Consider the following 18846-nt stretch of genomic DNA (forward strand, 5'->3'; position numbering starts at 1 on the left):
TAGTTCATGTAATCTAGTTCGCCAGATAGCTTAGATTAGCCAGTATATACGTTTCGATTATCCAGTAGGTCAGATAGTTTTGATTATCCAGTAGGTACAAAATAGTTGAGATTATCCAGTAGGTCATATAAGCCGAATTATGATAGTTCAGATTATAAAGTAGGTGAAATGAAATGGGGTTTAACAACCTACTGTTCCTGCTCCGACTGGGCAAATGAAGATGGGCATATGACATACAGTGTGCTATGAGGGAAAGTTTGCCCAGACAGCAGCACTACAGCCTACTCGGTCTTCACAATAAGATGCTGGATCGCTAGTCTGGAGGTTATGGGTTCAATCCCGGTGTTGGCCGAGAAAGTTCATTGGGATTTTCTGGCATGGTTTCCCCTTGTTAGTGGTGCAGGACGGAGGGAATGACAAGGACAGCTGCCTAGTCGTTCGGATGGAACGTGCATTTAAAAGATCCCTTGGCAGTTGGAATTTGACATAAGAGTAGACGATAGCACCGCTCTCCGTGCAAAATTTCCATCATAGCACACTGCATTGTGTATGCCCGTCTTCATTAACCCATTTCAAAAGGCACAACTCTCTAAAAGGTTAAGGTGTGTACAAAGTTTCATAAAGATATCAATTAACAGTTAAGATAATCTTTAGAAGCAAAACCCAGACACAAACCACATTAGGAACCTTCAAGGATGTTTTGGTTTTATCTTCATCTGACTTATCACCATGAATTATTCGATATATTACTCGGTAACACTAAATTAATAATACAGTCTTCATTTATTTATTCTCTTGACGAGTGGATACAGTTTTGTCCCTAACAAAAAAAACCTCAAAATATTCAAGGAAAGGAAAGCAAGAGACAACTTTCAATCCTCATGGAAGAACAATGACATTGGAATAAAATATATCACGGATATATCACCAACGTCATTGGAGTAAAATATATTACGAATGATGATATCAGGATTAATCAAATTAAATCAATTGTATGCGCTGTGAGCATGCCTCTGTGCATGGAGTACTAGCGCTATATAAATATGCATATTATTATTATTATTATTATTATCATTAGAAAAAAATATATCACCAAAAAGTATATGAGCAATATTGGCATAATTTAAACAATGAATGGTAACAAATATCTCTTACACAAGTTTCTGGAAAGTGAAAGAGAAAACAGGTGATAAATCATATTTCATAGAAAAAAAAACTAACCTGGATTCACACGCACACAGCATATGATGTATTTTAAAGTCAGAATTAATCACCATAATTCAATAAGCTACTCAATGCAATCTTGACAACATTTGATCCTCTTTTCATTCCGATCTGACCAACTCAACAGTTTTAACATTCCAATGGTCACTAAATACCCTATTTATCTTCCCGGTATAACAACCGCTGATTGACAGGTTAAGAATAGGGGGCTGTCACTTCTGTCAATGACAAGGTGCTAAAGAGGGTATAAGTTAAACAGGATATCAGATACTTAAGGTATTTGTGTATTACACAAGGCAGAGTAGGCTGGTTCTTTATGTAACATCTGATACCACTTTGTAAACACATAGGTAAACACACAGCACTTTTCAAATGAAATGAAGTGGGGTTTAAAGTCCTACTTTTCTGCATCAACAAGGAAAATAAGGTCAGGTATTTGCAGTATGTGTGTTATGAGGGAAATTTTACCTCTGGACAGCAACAGTAGAGAGAGAGAGAGAGAGAGAGAGAGAGAGAGAGAGAGTTTAATGTCCACACAACCTAGGTCATTTAGGGACTAACATATTGATCAATTTTATTTCAATAATTTGCTTACACGCAGGGACCTTTAGCAGTGGGAGGAAACTGGAGGACCCAGAGAAAACCACAAGACTGGGCAGACAACCCTACTCCTGGTCACTTCAAAAATCAAGGAATCTGTAAAATGTTCTGCAACTGGTGTACACATGGCCGGACCTTTGTTTTCTGTCCCATACAAATGAATAGATTCTTTTCCTTTCCATTGACAAGTCGAGAGAGAGAGAGAGAAATGGGGTTTAACGTCCACTCGACACAAACTAGGTCATTTCGGGACTAACATATGGTTTTAATTTTATTTCAATAATTCGCTTGCACGTAGGGGTCTTTAGCTGTGGGAGGAAACCGGAGGACCCGGAGAAAACCCACGAGGTTGGACAGGCGACCCTACTCCTTGTCACGTACAACCGGGGATTCGAAACCACGCCAGTCGACTCAATGACAGACTTTATGATACAGCGTGCACATGTTAACCATTCAGCCACCCAACCCCCCTTGACAAGTCGAAATCAGAGTGGAAAATCCAGAAGAACTTTCTTGCCTTGCATTGGGACCAAAGCCAAACTCTCCTTTATCTGTACAAGTACCATTACCATCACGGTGTATATTTTATACAAGTTCCATTACCATCACGGTGTATATTTTATACAAGTTCCATTACCATCACGGTGTATATGTTGTACAAGTTCCATTACTACCACTATGTATATGTCATCTCTGAAGGGGTTATCAGCACAGTCAATTCTCAAAATCTTTTTTTTTTGTCCATCAATAATCAAATGACTGATCCTATCTTTAAAGGTAAGAGAAGATATAGGATGATGGTTCTCGATAAAGTCTGATCACACCTTTAACCACGACAAGATGATAAAAGAATATCTCTGGTCACCTGTCAATCGTCTTGTCGATGTTTACGATTTAATTATATACCTGATAAAATTACAAGGTGACAAGCCTGATCGTGAATATATTTCACACCTGAACATGGACGTAGGTATTTTCAATTACCTACCGATATACATTTACATACATAAAGTACAACTGATACACTGGCCTACCTATTTACTGAAAAGGTAAATCTCGTTAAAATCGGTACAACATTAAAGGTTTTACAACAGGTCACGTTGGCAATTTGTGTCAGTAACAACCAGATATGATAACACTCATTAATTACTTGTACATTTATCCTCAAAATAAAGCAGAGAGAGAGAGAGAAAGAGAGAGAGAGAGAGAGAGAGAGAAAGAGAGAGAGTTTAATGTCCACTCATACAAACTAGGTCATTTCAGGGGTCTTTAGCAGTGGGAGGAAACCAAAGAACACAGAGAAAACCCACGAGGTTGGACAGGCAACACTACTCCCTGTCATGTACAGGCGGGGAATCGATACCATGCCAGTTGACTCAATGACAGACCATTCGGCCATCCAACCCCCCATAAAGTATCAAACAATCAAATTATTTTATATTTTAGACTTTAAACATATAATGAATCTAAGTCAACCCTTACAATCGACACAAAATAAGTATTTTTGGGACTATGCCTCCACCAAATCCCCACCCAGTAAACTGTAAGCATAAAGACTCACATTGTTTATTCTATGTTTTGAGTATAGAAATTGTCTAGTCATTCTACCATTTCGACAAACCCTGATATACATGTATGTTAGTCCCAAAATGACCAAGTTTGTGTTGGGTGGACATTCAACTTCCATCTCTCTCTCTCTGTATTCAGTATAGACAATGTCCAGTCATTCTACCTGTATATGTTTCATCAGACCCTATAAGATATCAACAAACGTGTTATAAGGTAACTCAAGTATTTAGCCGTCAGCAAATTTCAGGTGAGTCCAGGTGATCATCTTGTTACACCTGAGATCATCTTACATTTATCCTGTCAAAATATTCATTAACAGGTCAACCTTAAGGTCAAGTACCCTCTACCTCAAAAAGCTAAGGGATTATGTGAAGGGGGCTGTAGATAAACAAGGTCAGTTCTATTGACCCCCTCTCCAATGCACCGCTGCAGGAGATTTTTTAACTCAATATAAACTTCAAGGGAGGCAGGCTCTGTTACCTCACAAATGCTGTGGGATAAGTCGAAGGTCGGCATTTAGGACCTGGTTAGTTGATATTGACCCCCTGTGTCCCACCTCACTCATTTCCACGAGCTGCAAAATAAACTTTACGGAAGGCAAAAACAGCAGTCACAGCTCTGTTACCAATATCTGAGCATTGGGTCCTGTTGTTCTTCCTTAACAAGAGAAAGAGACCAACAGGATGGGGTTTAATTCAAGGTCCATTCAACCTAAACTAGGTCATTTTGGGTCTAACATTAAAGGTTTTCAGTGATTGGAGGAAACTCGAAGATGAAACGTGCGACCTAAGTCTTTGTAATGCACAGGTACTGAATTGTTGCGATTTACAGCTAACTCCGTCAATTGAACAGTTTATGAAATATCCTCCGAAAACAAAACTAGGACGAAGGATGGAGGTACACAGCCTATTTCAATTGAACAGTTTATGAAATATCCTCCAGAAACAAAACCATGACGAAGGATGGAGGTACACAGCCCATTTCAATCACTCCCTCGTCTTCATTGGGCGTGGGGATAACAAGAACTAAATAGAGAGAGAGAGAGAGAGAGAGAGATAGAGAGAGAGAGAGAGAGAGAGAGAGAGGGTTTAACGTCCACTCGACAAAAACTAGGTCATTTCAGGACCAACATATGGATTAATTTTATTTCAATAATTCGCTTGCGCGTAGGGGTCTTTAGCAGTGGAAGGAAACCGGAGGACCCGGAGAAAACCCCTGAGGTTGGACAGCCGACCCTACTCCTTGTCACGTACAACCGGGGATTCGAAACCACGCCAGTTGACTCAATGACAGACCTCATGATACAGCATGATGACGACGGTCTGGATGGCAACTTTAACCTTGGTCTAGTGCAGTTGGACATTTCATTATAAAACATCGCTACTTGTAGTAAATATTTATCAACACATATGGCTTATAATTCTATTGGTCACATCTGGCTGGATGACAGGATCAGAAATAAAAACCACTTCAAATTACAAGCCTGATTGGACAGATCTGCTGATGACACAAGGGTGGATTATATGGGTCACATGATCTCTATGGGTAGTAGATGTTTATATATTGTTAGGTGTTTGTCAGGGATTAAAGGATTAACTCATGATAATACACTTGGAGACAGATCACTGAATACCAAAGCCGAATGTTTTTAAGGTTGTTTGGGGTCAGCCCCTTGCTTCATTAGACTCGGATATCTCTAGTATTTATGGTTCCCTAATATTACAAACGTGTTCATTCAAGCTTTAATCTCATAAACCCCACATAGATTAATCATACTTGTCACCTTAATCCCCACAGGTCAGTATTTCCACAATCCAATTTCATAATTTGTGAAGAATGAGAATTCAGGTATAAAAGGAAATAACATTAAAATCATTCATATATATGCTATTAAATTTTCATTTTGTTTACTGATATTATTTTTATTTTCGGCTCAGACTAAATGAAATGAGAGGGAGAGAGGGAGAAATGAGGTTTAACGTCCACTCTACACAAACTAGGTCATTTCGGGACTAACACATGGTTCAATTTTATTTCAATAATTCGCTTGCGCGTAGGGGTCTTTAGCAGTGGGAGGAAACCGGAGGACCCGGAGAAAACCAACGAGGTTGGACAGGCTACCCTACTCCTTGTCACGTACAACTGGGGAATCGAAACCCCGCTAGTTGACTCAATGACAGACCGTATGATACAGCGTAGCGCGCACGTGCTAACCATTCGGCCATCCAATCCCCCTAAATGAAATAAGGTGTAACGTCCTACTGTTCTGCTCCGACGTGTACACGGGTGGACAAAGTCACACTCTGTTTATCAGCCTTCTCAGCACACATCGGGATTTAAACCCGGAAAATGTCCTGACCACTTGGCAACCACCTCCCTACACCCCAACCACATCAGGGCAAGAATGAAAGAAACACAGGAAAGAAATATAGGTTTGATATACGAACATGCCTGTGATCTTAACAGAAAAGTCTATCCCACGGTTTACATTACACTAATTGTCAAGTTCTCTAATTAATGTAGTAAATGGTATTGCATATTAAAAAGCAAATAATATTTCTCTTTCAAAGAGATGCGTTTCATTCTTTAAGGTGAACCCATTTCTACCTGTTGCCAAGTACATGTTTGTTTACTCAATCGGCTCAAAGTTTGCAAATTCATGACTCATATAAAAGAAATTTGAAAAGAGTTATTCAAGCTTGGTATTGATATTACATCATGATTCAATATTGAACAAGGACGAGATATAGTCTACATCAGTTTCTATAGTTATATACGTGTGGTAACCTCTGTCTCTATAGTGATATAGTCACTCTATGTCTCTATAGTCTTATAGTCACCCTGTCTCTATAGTGATATTGTCAATCTCTGTCTCTATAGTCTTATAGTCACCCTGTCTCTATAGTGATATTGTCAATCTCTGTCTCTATAGTCTTATAGTCACCCTGTCTCTATAGTGATATTGTCAATCTCTGTCTCTATAGTGATATAGTCACCCTCTGTCTCTATAGTGATATAGTCACGTCACCCTCTGTATCTAAAGTGATTTAGTCACCCTCTGTCTCTATAGTGATATTGTCAATCTCTGTCTCTATAGTGATATAGTCACCCTCTGTCTCTATAGTGATATTGTCAATCTCTGTCTCTATAGTGATATAGTCACCCTCTGTCTCTATATAGTGATACAGTCACCCTCTGTATCTAAAGTGATATAGTCACCCTCAGTCTCTATAGTGATATTGTCAATCTCTGTCTCTATAGTGATATAGTCACCCTCTGTCTCTATATAGTGATATAGTCACCCTCTGTATACTCTGTATCTAAAGCGATTTAGTCACCCTCTGTCTCTATAGTCAATCTCTGTCTCTATAGTGATAATATTATATATGATACCATACACGTACCTTACTCATACAAGTTCACTTAGTTTATTTCAGCTCTAAAAAAACAAATTACATGTCAACATGTTTTCTGTGTATGTTTAAAATTCATTCAACTTGTGTCACTGATTTTCCAAGAACATAAAGCGTACATCCAATTTTGTAGATGTATACGTAATATTTACATCCAGTTTTGTATGCATAATATTAACATCCAGTTTTGTATGCATAATATTAAACATTCTCACCACTCGAGTCACAGCAAGCCCCCTACAGCTTCATAAATCATTCAACCATCTAATTCAAGGCCAAAATGAATGCAAATTTACACAAACTATTCAAGATAACATAAACAAGAATTCGTTAAGTTTATTATGACATAATTTACAGGACTCTTATGGTTCATATATACAGACCCCTACCTACCGAAAAAAAAAAAATTCCTTTACCTCATCTCAACATAACAAGTGTGATCAAGCCTATTAGGTATAGAAATGAATTGAAATGGGGTTTAACAACTTACTGTTCAGCTCTGACAGGGCTAATGAAGACAAATAAAATGAAATGGTGTTTAACGTCCTACTGTTCTGCTCCGAACTGGGCTAATGAAGACAGGCATACGCCATACAGTGTGCTACGAGGGAAATTTTCCCCGGACAGCGGCACTACAGTCTACTCTTATATCGAATTCCAACTGTCAAGGGATCTTTTTCGGGCACACCAATGTGTACATGGGACCTCGTTTTTTTGTATTATCCGAACGACTAGACACGGGCATAAACCATACAATGTGGTATGTGAGAAAATTTGTCCAGATAGCAGCGCTTTGACCTACTCTTATACTGAATTCCAACAGCCAAGGGATATTTTACGTCCACGCCACAGTGTAATAAAGGGTACAGGCTATACAATGTTTCAAGTTAAGCCCATTCTTGTTTTTATCTTTTTCAAATTTATCAATAAATAACTTTATGACAAGGAGTACTGAGGCTTGACAAGTAGAATTATTCTTTGATTATATTATTCCTTTGATATTAAATAATGAAGAAATGTTGTATGTTAATTCTATATACTAATTGATCATTGTCTCTGACAAACAAACAATTGTTGATGTAATACGCCCTTCAGGACTACGGTTATACTAGTACATGTATATATTAACATACACTTGAGAGCAGAGAGAGAGAGAGAGATATACAGATGGGTTTAACATCCATCCAAAACAAACTAGGTCATTTTGGGACTAACATAATTATATGGTTCAATTTTATTTCAATAATTCGCTTGCTCTTATGGGTCTTTAGCAGTGGGAGGAAACTGGAGGATCCGGGAAAACCCTACTTCTTGTACTAGCGGGGAATCAATGACAGGCTTTTTGATCAAACGTGCACACGTTTTACCACTAGACCCCAATCTAGAACATATAATATTTAATGTTTAACAAAGTGGGTCTAATAAGTTTGAATCTATATACAACTTGGAAGATATCAATTAGAACTAATTAATAGACCCCTCCCGTACTCCCAATTCTCCATTGTCTTAATATGGTACATAAAATCATTAAGTTATACTATAAACTAAACAAGACTCTTTTCAATCAGATTGAACCCAAACCTAGAGATTTGAGAAATTATCTATTCATGATATTTTGTATTCTTCGTCAATTTAAATGGTCAAGAAGAGGGGTGATATAGGCTATGCCTATGCCCTAACCCTTTTTCATCCATTTGAAATGAAATATTATTTACACACAAAAACATTTGAGTATATGTATAATGTGGTGAATGAGACGTAAAAAAATTAAATATTGTTCGACAAATTCTAATATTCGAAACATCAGTTATTAGAAAGTTATTCTAAATTCATTAAAATCAAATGGTGAAAAAACCTTAATGACTCACATTTCAGACTTACAGAATAGTATTCTAAAGTTCAAAATAATCAGTGCATCAAATTTAAAAACAAATAAGATGACAACAGATACACAATAATAAAAATTACGTACCAAAAAATACTGACCAAGAGAATAATATTCAAGAGTTTCAACACAGATTAAAATAACTGCTAAACTAAAAAACTCTGAGGCCTGACTCACATGTCAATAGTGAATAATATAGGAGAGTTTAAATAATCAATACATATATACATGATTATATAAGACAAGAGTTATATATATCTATAAACAGAATATGACATACCTATACCTTACTAGGTGTTGTATAGCCTGTATATTACAGGTATCCTTATAAGGTCATTCTAGTCAGAAATTATGCATTTAATCTCGTCTATAACCTGTTTTAAGGTATTTCAGGTAGAAACTACTAGTTATTTCACAAAATATTTTTTACTGAATCTAATCCAATATGATTCAACATAACACAGAATTAAAGGTAGACGAATATAGTGACAAGACAATTTACCTGTGATGGAGAATGAATACAACTGCTTTTTATATTTTACCTGGCAGGCAAGTAACAAAAAAGTTTGTCCAAAATGTCCAGATAAATGCATAAAAATCCTACACTACAAGAGAATTTACCTGTGATAAAGAATACAACTGCTTTATAAAGGTATTTTTCTATTCTACCTGGCAGGCAGGTAAAAAAACAGTTTATGTCACTGTTAATTATTGATTGACACACATGTATTAGTTTAATAGAGTCCTGCAGAAACAAGTCAAATTGGTCAATATACAGTATATACTATATCAATATACCATGGTTTATATACCACACTTGTGTTCAATATACCACACTCGTATATCACACATTATCAAATATACCATAGTAACAAAATAATATATATACCATTCTAATAAACAATATACATGTATCATATTACCAATATATCATGTATATTATAATGTTTCTGTTCAATATTTTTGGATTTCAATTGCAGTTGAAATTCGCATAGTGCGTCCAGAGTCTGAATCCAAATTTGTATTCGCGCGAATCATTTACTTCAATCAACCATGTTTAATATATAGTGTGTTTGGTTCGCCAAAGACATCTCCTGATTGTAAAATTCATTAGCCAATCACTGATGTCGAGAAAGTCACATGATTTTTTTGAAGACAAAATGGTGGCTATCATGGCTTCATAACGCCAATGTCTTCCTCGGCCAATTCTCGGACGAGATTGTAAAAAATAGAAGAAAAAAAACGTGTCCCAGCGATGGATCCAGGTTTTCGGATGCAATTCGGCGCAGATGGATTCTGCCAGAAATTCGCCTAGTGTGTCTGTCGCTTTAAAATTGTTTTAATTTTGTTTTTTGGAATTCTGTCATTTTGAGACTAACATATGGTAATTGTTGTTTCTATGGTTACATGTACGCAATGTTATGGGAATTTTGCATCGACAGCTCAGATTCCATTTAGACATCTTTAATTTACAACCATCAAGGGTTCTTTGACTCACACACTAATATGTGTATATGGGTGGACCTGAGGGTTTTTATACCTTACGAACAACTAGTCATTTGCTACTCCTGACAAAAGGAAACCAGGATTCAGAAATCCTTAAGGGTTTCTCAGACACACAACAGGATTCATACACTGGATAATCTAGTCATAAATCCAGTGTCCTGACAGCATCGAACACGGCAGCACCAGGCTTCAGACAGAGAAAGCATAGCATGCCTCATGTACAACCCCAACAAGTATTGTTAATGAGTTAACTAAACAGACTTATTGTCAACATTTTTTTTTTAGATATGTCTTCAACTAATTTATACATTTCTAGAAAGACATAAACACTTTTCAAAGCAGAAACGAACTATTCTGATATTTTTTTTTAAAATAACACTGGCATCTAAATACTTTTGTTTTTCAATTTTTGTTTTCTCTTTATAGAGTTTATTCATATCTAAAACCTAACTTAAATCTTTGATTTACAGTTTCTTGTCCACAAGCTGTCAATAGTGGCCTTGGTCTACTCTGTTTTCAACTAATATGTACCCAGTACATTCAGACTCAATATTAGACTGAGTTAAAATAAACAAGACACAGATTTAAAAACAAAACCAAACCTGGTGCTTGCTAGCACAGGATATAAAAAAAACCCAACATGTCAAAAAGATGAAGCAGGACTTACCTTGTTAACTTCAGGTAAAAAAATATCAGGTAAAATTAAATAAAGGACCTTATGTCCGTCCACTCGTAACACAATACAATAAAAACTCCTTAGGTAGGCTATAACAGGGCCAGCTGACCACGACAATGAATGATCAGTGTTATATTCAGTCAGGTCAGTCCGAGGGTTAAAACTAGCCTGTCGTATGTCAGAGAAGAGTTCGAGCAGGAATGTGAACACACAGTTTACCTGTACACGCAATGTGACAACACGGTATTGACAATAAACAGCCTATAGTCTGTTTCATATATCTCATACTCTTGTTGTTGTCAGTTCACTGTTTCAGTATTTCTGTTGTTTTTCGATAATTTGATAATTGATAAACACAACTTGAATATGTTTTAGACATGTACATGTATATATAAATAATGTAGATATTTTTCTGACACATAAAATAAACACAAGCTTGAAATGTAGATTTTAGATTAATTCTCTTATGGCCATTTGATAAAAGTTTTAATCTCTAAAAGAAATAATTGTCCAAAAATGGTTCAATTCTGTTCAGTATTTACAAAGATTTGACGGATGAATTGAAATTGAATATTTGTTAACATGGTTAGTGCGTGGGCATTGTATCAGAAGTATCACTTGAGTCAAGTAATGTAGTTTCGATTTACCACTTGTACGCGACAAGCTGTAGGGTCGCCTGTCCAACCTCATGGGTTTTATTTGGGTCCTCTGGTTTCCTCCCATTGCTAAAGACCTACACGCAAGCGAATTATTGAAATAATATTGAACCATGCAATAGTCCGAAATGACCTAGTATTTGTCAAGTGGACATTAAACCCCATTTGTCTCTCAATCAGATTGAATCATAAGATTATCTATCTTTGATATTTCCATTTTCTTTTCTTAATTAAATGTTAAATAATCAATCTCGAGTACATACATGTACTAACATGGATTAAAACATGAACAAATTTGATATTTTAAAAAAAAAAATTATTATATGACATGCATCTTTAGTTACATGCATCTTTAATAACATGCATCTTTAATAACAAATGCATGCATCTTTAATAACAAATGCATGCATCTTTAATAACAAATGCATGAATCTTTAAAAACAAATGCATGCATCTTTAATAACAAATGCATGCATCTTTTATTACATGCATACTTAATTACATGCATCTTTAATAACATGCATCTTTAATTACATGCATGTATGCAATCAAGGAATGATTTCATTTTAACTGTAACCTAAATTTTAAAAGTATCTCTGTTGGTAAAGACACATTGCAGGACAGAGGATATAGCAAGGACCGTATCTAGTCATTCAATTGAGATGAAAAATCAAGGTGGTGTGTATGTAAAAGAACCACTAACAGTTTAAAATGAGAGTAGGCCATAGTACACCGCATGACCATCTTCATAAGACCAGATGGTGCAGAAAAGTAGGCTGATAAACCCCTATTTCATTTCGTTTCGAAATAGCCTAGATTTTGTTTTTATCTACTTTTGTTTTCTCTAAAAATCTTCCAGTTTAATAGGGAATAAAATATGGGGTAAAATAGGTTTGTTTCAATTAAAATTCAGTTTTATCAGAGCCAAGATTTCGCCACAATATTATTTTACAATGCTTCTAAAAGGTTTTTTTTAGAGACTGTAAAAGAAATGGTGTATGCCTACTTAAAACAAAACATGTACCGACAAACACAGATCAAATAGTCTCCAGTCGTGAGTGCAAGGAATGCTGTAGTCAGTTTCTGATAACCGGTCACAAGGTTGACAGTTGACAGTCTATCCTAACCAGTTAACAGAGGGGCGTCGGGTGGACTAGTGGTCTAAAGTGTCGCTCTTCAAGCTCTAGCTAGTTGGTTTGTTCTGACTTGTGCTGGTAGCTTTGATCCCTCGGGTGAGCGTATGTGGCTTGGAGATACTTCGGGTACTCCAGTTTCCTCCCACAGGAAAGACCCCAAGACATCTTGTCTATGATATCACCTTCAATGGTAGTGAGTGCACATTAAACCCCATCAACAAAGTGATCACATTGAAGTTTTCTCATAAAACAAAATATATTTAATATCTCACTTTTCTGCATCAACTGGGCCAATGAAGACAGACAAAAAGTGTGCTTTGAGGGGAATTTTACCCACGCAGCAACGCTATGGCCTACTCTAATCTTGAATTCCAAATGGTATAAATGGAACCTCTGAGGTTTTTTTTTGTACCATCCAAACTTAACTATAATTTTTGTGTTTGAAGGTTAAATTTTTTAAAACTCTGAACAATTATAACATGTAAATGGACATGTAAGTTCTCCAGTCGATGAAGTTCACTGGCCGTTAGTCCGACTGGCAAATACGGCTGCAAACAAGAGCGCTGGGATCTAATTCACTATGACAGACACAACACATTGAAGGTAGACTACTGTTGACCACTCAATGGAGATGTACATGTAGTGAGGCTCTGTTTTAAAACTTGACCAAATAAAACAAACAATAATTGTGTCTGTCTCTGTCCAAACAATCCAGAAATACCTTCAGGGGTTAATATCCCAACTGAAGAGGTTAATCCAGAGACAATGTGTTAGATATATCTGATATCAAACCGTTGGGTATTATCTGTTTGAAGTGAAGAGAAGTGTAGGGGAGTGAAGGAGGCTAGCCTATTACCGACTAACATACTTCAAAGCAATCTAAACATATTAATACCTCAAGCAAAGACAAATAGCACACAAGTGGACAAAGGCATGAAAGAAAAGCTTAGCTACTTGTGAAAGTTAACAAATGGCTGCCTTTTGACCACACGTTAAGCCCTGGATCCAGACATCAGTTATCAGAACTGAAAGAAGACAGAAAACATTTGGTGGACATATTTGTGTTTCTGCTAATGGGTCTCTACCATGCAGCTGGACACAACAAGAATTCATCAGACATGTTTCTGCTAATGGGTCTCTCCCCCCGCAGCTGGACATGACATGAATTCAGACATATGGGAAGGGATGAATATTGAGATTTATTATTGACAAAACATGTCATAATTAAAATGTATTAAAGTCACATGATTCGACAGTTTGACAGTTTGGCGTGACACTTGCACCACCATTAAAATTATCAGAGATTTAAAAATTTCATAGCTATTCTTTTTTTTTTTTTCATTAAAATGTTTAGTGTTACATGTACAAACAAGTTTTTACTGCGATGTCATAAAATCTGGAAATAAAGACACTTTTGCAGGTCTGTTATTGTGAGAGAGAGAGAGAGAGAGAGAGGAAGGAGAGGGGTAAAGAGAGTGGATTAATATCAACTCTACACAAACTAGGTCATTTTGGGACTAACATATGGTTCAATTTTACTGAATTATTTCACTTGCTTTAAGTGGTCATTATCAGTAAGTGGAAAGCAGAGAACACCCACGAGATTGGACAGGCGATCCTACTCCTTGTCACGTACAAGTGGAGAATCGAAACCACACCACTTGATTCAATGACACACCTTATGGTCAAACATGCACACGTTAACCATTTGGCCACCCAACCCCCCTCTGTTATTGTGTCCTTGACACAAATTTTAATGATGTTGATAATACATGTCCGGCACCAAGTTCAAAATGTCAGGTACCAGGTTTAACAGCGCCCAAGGGCAGATCAAGTGGGGGCCACTTGTCGCACACATGGTCCGACTTAATTATGTACGAGTCACAGATCGTAATGTACACTTGACAGTTTCGATTTAAACCAGTAGTTCCTGCTGTGTCTGGACCTGGGTTCCGGCTGCTGCACAAATAAGCATGATACCATCCCAGGTCTCTGGATCTGCCCTTGGTGCCTGACACTTTGTCGGGTACCTTATAAAGAGGATCTGATTGTGCAGACATGACATATCAGTCCACAACACATGTTTGTCTCAAGTTTTCAATGTGATCTAATCAAAAAATATTGGTTGTTCGAGAAATGAAATGGGGTTTAAAGTCTTAGTTTCCTACATACTGTAAGGGCTGAAGAAGATGGGCTGTTGGTGTGCAAGTAAAATCATCCACATTCTGCTCCTAAACTGGGTTAATAAAGACGGGCATATGCCATACAGTGTGCTATGAGGGAAATTTTGCCTACTCTTATATCAAATTCCAACTGCCAAGGGATCTTTTACGTGCACACCAATATATACATGTAGACGAGACCTTGTTTTTTTGTCCCATCTGAATGGCTAGACAGCTGTCCTTGTCAGGCCATCCATCCTGCACGAATAGGTGTATGCCCGTCTTCATTAGACAAGATTTTGCAGAAAAGGAGGATGGTAAACTCGCATTTCATTTCATATATCAAATAATATATGTAAATGTTTTGTCGGCAGGACAATGAATTAAATACCAGTATATTATCATAAATCAACCTGACTTTTATACCTTAGACATCTACACAACATATATATCTATTATTATAATTTGTATTGTATATATCTATTATAATAATAGTTTATTATTCACGGGGGTTGGGTGTCCAGGTGGTTTAATACATATGCTTTAGATGAAAAGGTTTGTCATTTAGTCAAGTAAAGTGGTTTTCATTCCCAGCTTGTAATAAAATTAAACTATATCAATCTCTTCCTCTCTCTATTCTCTCTCTCTCTCTCTCTCTTCCGGTCTCACCCTCTTTCTATCCCCTTCTTTCCCCCTTTCCCTCTCTTCTCTCTATCACTTCTCCCCCTCTCCCTCTCTCTTCTCTATCCCCTCTCTTCCCCTTTCCCTCTCTTCTCTCTATCACTTCTCATCCCCTCTCTCCCCCTTTCTCTCCTCTCCTCTCTTCTATTCTCTCTCCCCCTTTCTCTCTCTCTCTTCTCTATCCCCTTTACCCCTTTCTCTCTTTTCCTATCTATCCCTTCTCATCCTCTCTCCCCCTTTGTCTCTATCCCTTCTCCCACTCTCTTGTCTCCTCTCTATCCCTTCTCGCACTTTCTCTCTCTCTCTCCCCCTCTCTCTCTTCTCCTCTCTATTCCTTCTCATCTCTCTCTCCCCTCCCTCTCACCCAGTCAGTTTGTTATAGTTGGTATATATAAAAATAATAAACAAGAGAGATGTGTATGTGGGTTTATTAACAGAACAAATTTCTACCAATTATTGTCATTGTTTGACATTTATACCACATTAAACCGCTGTCCAGGAGGCCACGACATGTTTTACACCCTAGACAAATACCACATCAAATACTTCAATATCTGACAGATCCTTACAATCAATAACAGTAGTTATAATAATATTAATATTTCACGATCTTAGGGTCCACAGGTCAACTTTTAAACAACAGAAGGTTGATTTATTTGTTCCACAGGCCAAGTTAATTGAATTCATAGTGCTGCAATGTCTTTATAAGTAAATAGCCCCTTGATGCTTGTCAACTTTTGGTTTCTAAATTAGTTGGGTTTTTTCACAAAGCTAAATCTGTAAAGTAACGGTTTCATTTTTTTGCCACCATTAAGGATGCATTAACTTCTATATGATTTTTTGGGCAAGGTAAAGACATAATTGCTCATGTGTTTTCAAAATCTATCATAAAGTAATATCTAAAAGTTTTTGTAATTTCTAAATCTTGAATTGGGGAACAAATTTTGTATTTCTTGTTTTAAAATAAAACATCCAACCATTCCCAGGAGCTGGGTTGGATGGCTGAGTGGTTAGCACGTGCGTGCTGTAACATAAGGCCTGTCATTGAGTCAACTGGCGTGGTTTCGAATCCCTGGTTGTATGTGACAAGGAGTAGGGTCGCCTGTCCAACCTCGTGGGTTTTCTCTGGGTCCTGCGGTTTCCTCCCACTGCTAAAGACCCCTACATGCAAGCGAATTATTGAAATAAAATTAAAAACCATATGTTAGTCCCGAAATGACCTAGTTTGTGTCGAGTGGACATTAAACCCCATTTATATCTATCTATCTATCATTCCCAGGAATCAATCTACCTTAAAAAATAAACATCCAACCATTCCCAGGAATCATTCTACCTACGCTTTTATAAAATATAGCCAATGCCAGAACTAATCATATGAATATTTCATGACCAAAAATCATTCGTCAACAGATGGGTAAATAATAAATGAAAGAAGCCATAGATACTTTGTTTTAATTGTCTTGGTTTTAACTTCTATGAGAATGTAACAGAAGAGGTGAGGTGACTTGATTCCAAGAAAGTCAAAGAGATTATTTTATATAGTTACAAGTTTATTTGTTTGTTTGGACTACGAAACCATTGTTGCGATAAATCATTTGTCAATTCCAAGAAGGTCAAAGACATTTTTACACAATTAGAAGTTTGTTTCATCTTTTGGACAACGAGAGCACTGTTGCGGTAAATCATTAGCCCACTATATAATCAGACCAAAAAGTTAATATTTAATGACCTTAGGTCATCGATCGAGGCCAAGGAGTGGAACTATAAATTTATACTTGAAAGAAACCCAAGTTTCTTTTTGTTTCATTGTATATCCGACTTAACGAACATGTCTATTCAGCATCTCACAAGAAAATCGGAAATTGGATATCCGACTCATTTCTATTGACCATCTCACAAGAAAATGGGAAAGCTGGTAGTTTCAGGTGTCTCTCAAACTATTTATCACTAACTGGTTGTAATTGTTATTGATGTATTGTAAAGTATGTAGGTAGCCAATTATTAACAAGTTCATTAAACCAATAAACCGTCTTCATTAGTCCAATCAGTGTAGATTGGCACTAACACCAAGATTCATGTAGCCATGCAGGGTGTCTATCAAACCATTTATCACTGACCAACATGGACGTTAACTTTATCAATATTATTGACCGGTTAATTAAACCAATATAAGAAATAAATATAGTCTAACCATTAATATCAATGAAAGGAAATTCAATGGGATTCTGTTCTGACTGAGATAATGAGGGAAATTTTGCCTGGACAGTGGGGCTACGGCATACTCTTATATCAAATTCCAACTGCCAAGGGTTCTTTTACGGACTACTCTTATATGGAATTCCAACTGCCAAGGGTTCTGTAACGTGCACGCCAATGTGTACATGGGACCTCAGTGTTTCCTCTCATCCAAACGACTAGACGTTGTCCCTTTCCAGGATATCTTTATGATGAACTTTCTATGCCAACATCGGAATCGAACATGGGGCCTCCAGGTTAGAGAGTCACATTAATATCAATATCTCTAGTAGATTTCTATTACTATAAACATCTTTCCTTTAATTTACCTAGGGGGGTTGGATGGCCGAATGGTTAGCATGTTCACGCTGTATCATAAGGTCTGTCATTGAGTCAACTGGCATGGTTTCGATTCCCAAATTGTACGTGGAAAGAAGTAGGGTTGCCTGTCCAACCTTGTGGGTTTTCTCCGGGTCATTTGGTTTCCTCACACTGCTGAAGACGCCTACATGCAAGCGAATTATTGAAATAAAATTAAACCATATGTTAGTCCCAAAATAACCTAGTTTGTGTCGAGTGGACGTTAAACCTCATTTCTCTCTTTCTCTCTCTTTAATTTACGTCATGAGTTTTATGAAACACAGTGACATTATTATCAGGTGTAAATATTGATTATCATAAAGATACAAGTGACAAGAGATAACGTCCACGACAGTAAGAAGATGAGATTAAGACATTCCACACATACCTCACCTTATTGTTACCTGTATATATTGATTACACTGTATCAATATATATACCTATCACTAGAGGCAGGTAACTATTTATCAATATACACTTTACTATCTAATTTAGTCTAATATAAAACATACAATCCTATTTTGCTGATAGCCCATACGATAAAATACAAGGGTATTTTACCAAGAGTGAGAGAGAGAGAGAGAGAGAGAGAGGGAGGTTTCAGTCAACTTGACACCAACTAGGTCATTTCGGGACTAACATGTGGTTCATTTTATTTCATTAATTTGCTTGCACATAGGGGTCTTTAGCAGTGGGAGGAAACCGGTGGACCCAGAGAAAACCCATGAGGTTGGACAGGCGAC

At 36.9% G+C, this 18846-nt stretch overlaps 1 protein-coding gene across 3 annotated transcripts in view; it reads right to left on the minus strand.

The window, feature by feature from the left end:
- LOC126830949 (histone-lysine N-methyltransferase, H3 lysine-79 specific) overlaps positions 1-18846 on the minus strand; it is a 134474-nt gene that overhangs the window by 85016 nt on the left and 30612 nt on the right. The window contains exon 1 of one of the 3 annotated variants that reach the window (XM_050561486.1): positions 10865-11085. The exons of the other annotated variants lie outside the window; for them this stretch is intronic. The gene's annotated coding sequence lies outside the window, so the exon portion shown is untranslated. Of the gene's footprint in view, positions 1-10864; positions 11086-18846 lie in introns of those variants that run through there. 3 annotated transcript variants of the gene reach the window in all.

The sequence above is a fragment of the Patella vulgata genome, chromosome 8 (assembly GCF_932274485.2).
Source record: "Patella vulgata chromosome 8, xgPatVulg1.2, whole genome shotgun sequence".
Classification (NCBI taxonomy): Eukaryota; Metazoa; Mollusca; class Gastropoda; family Patellidae; genus Patella; species Patella vulgata.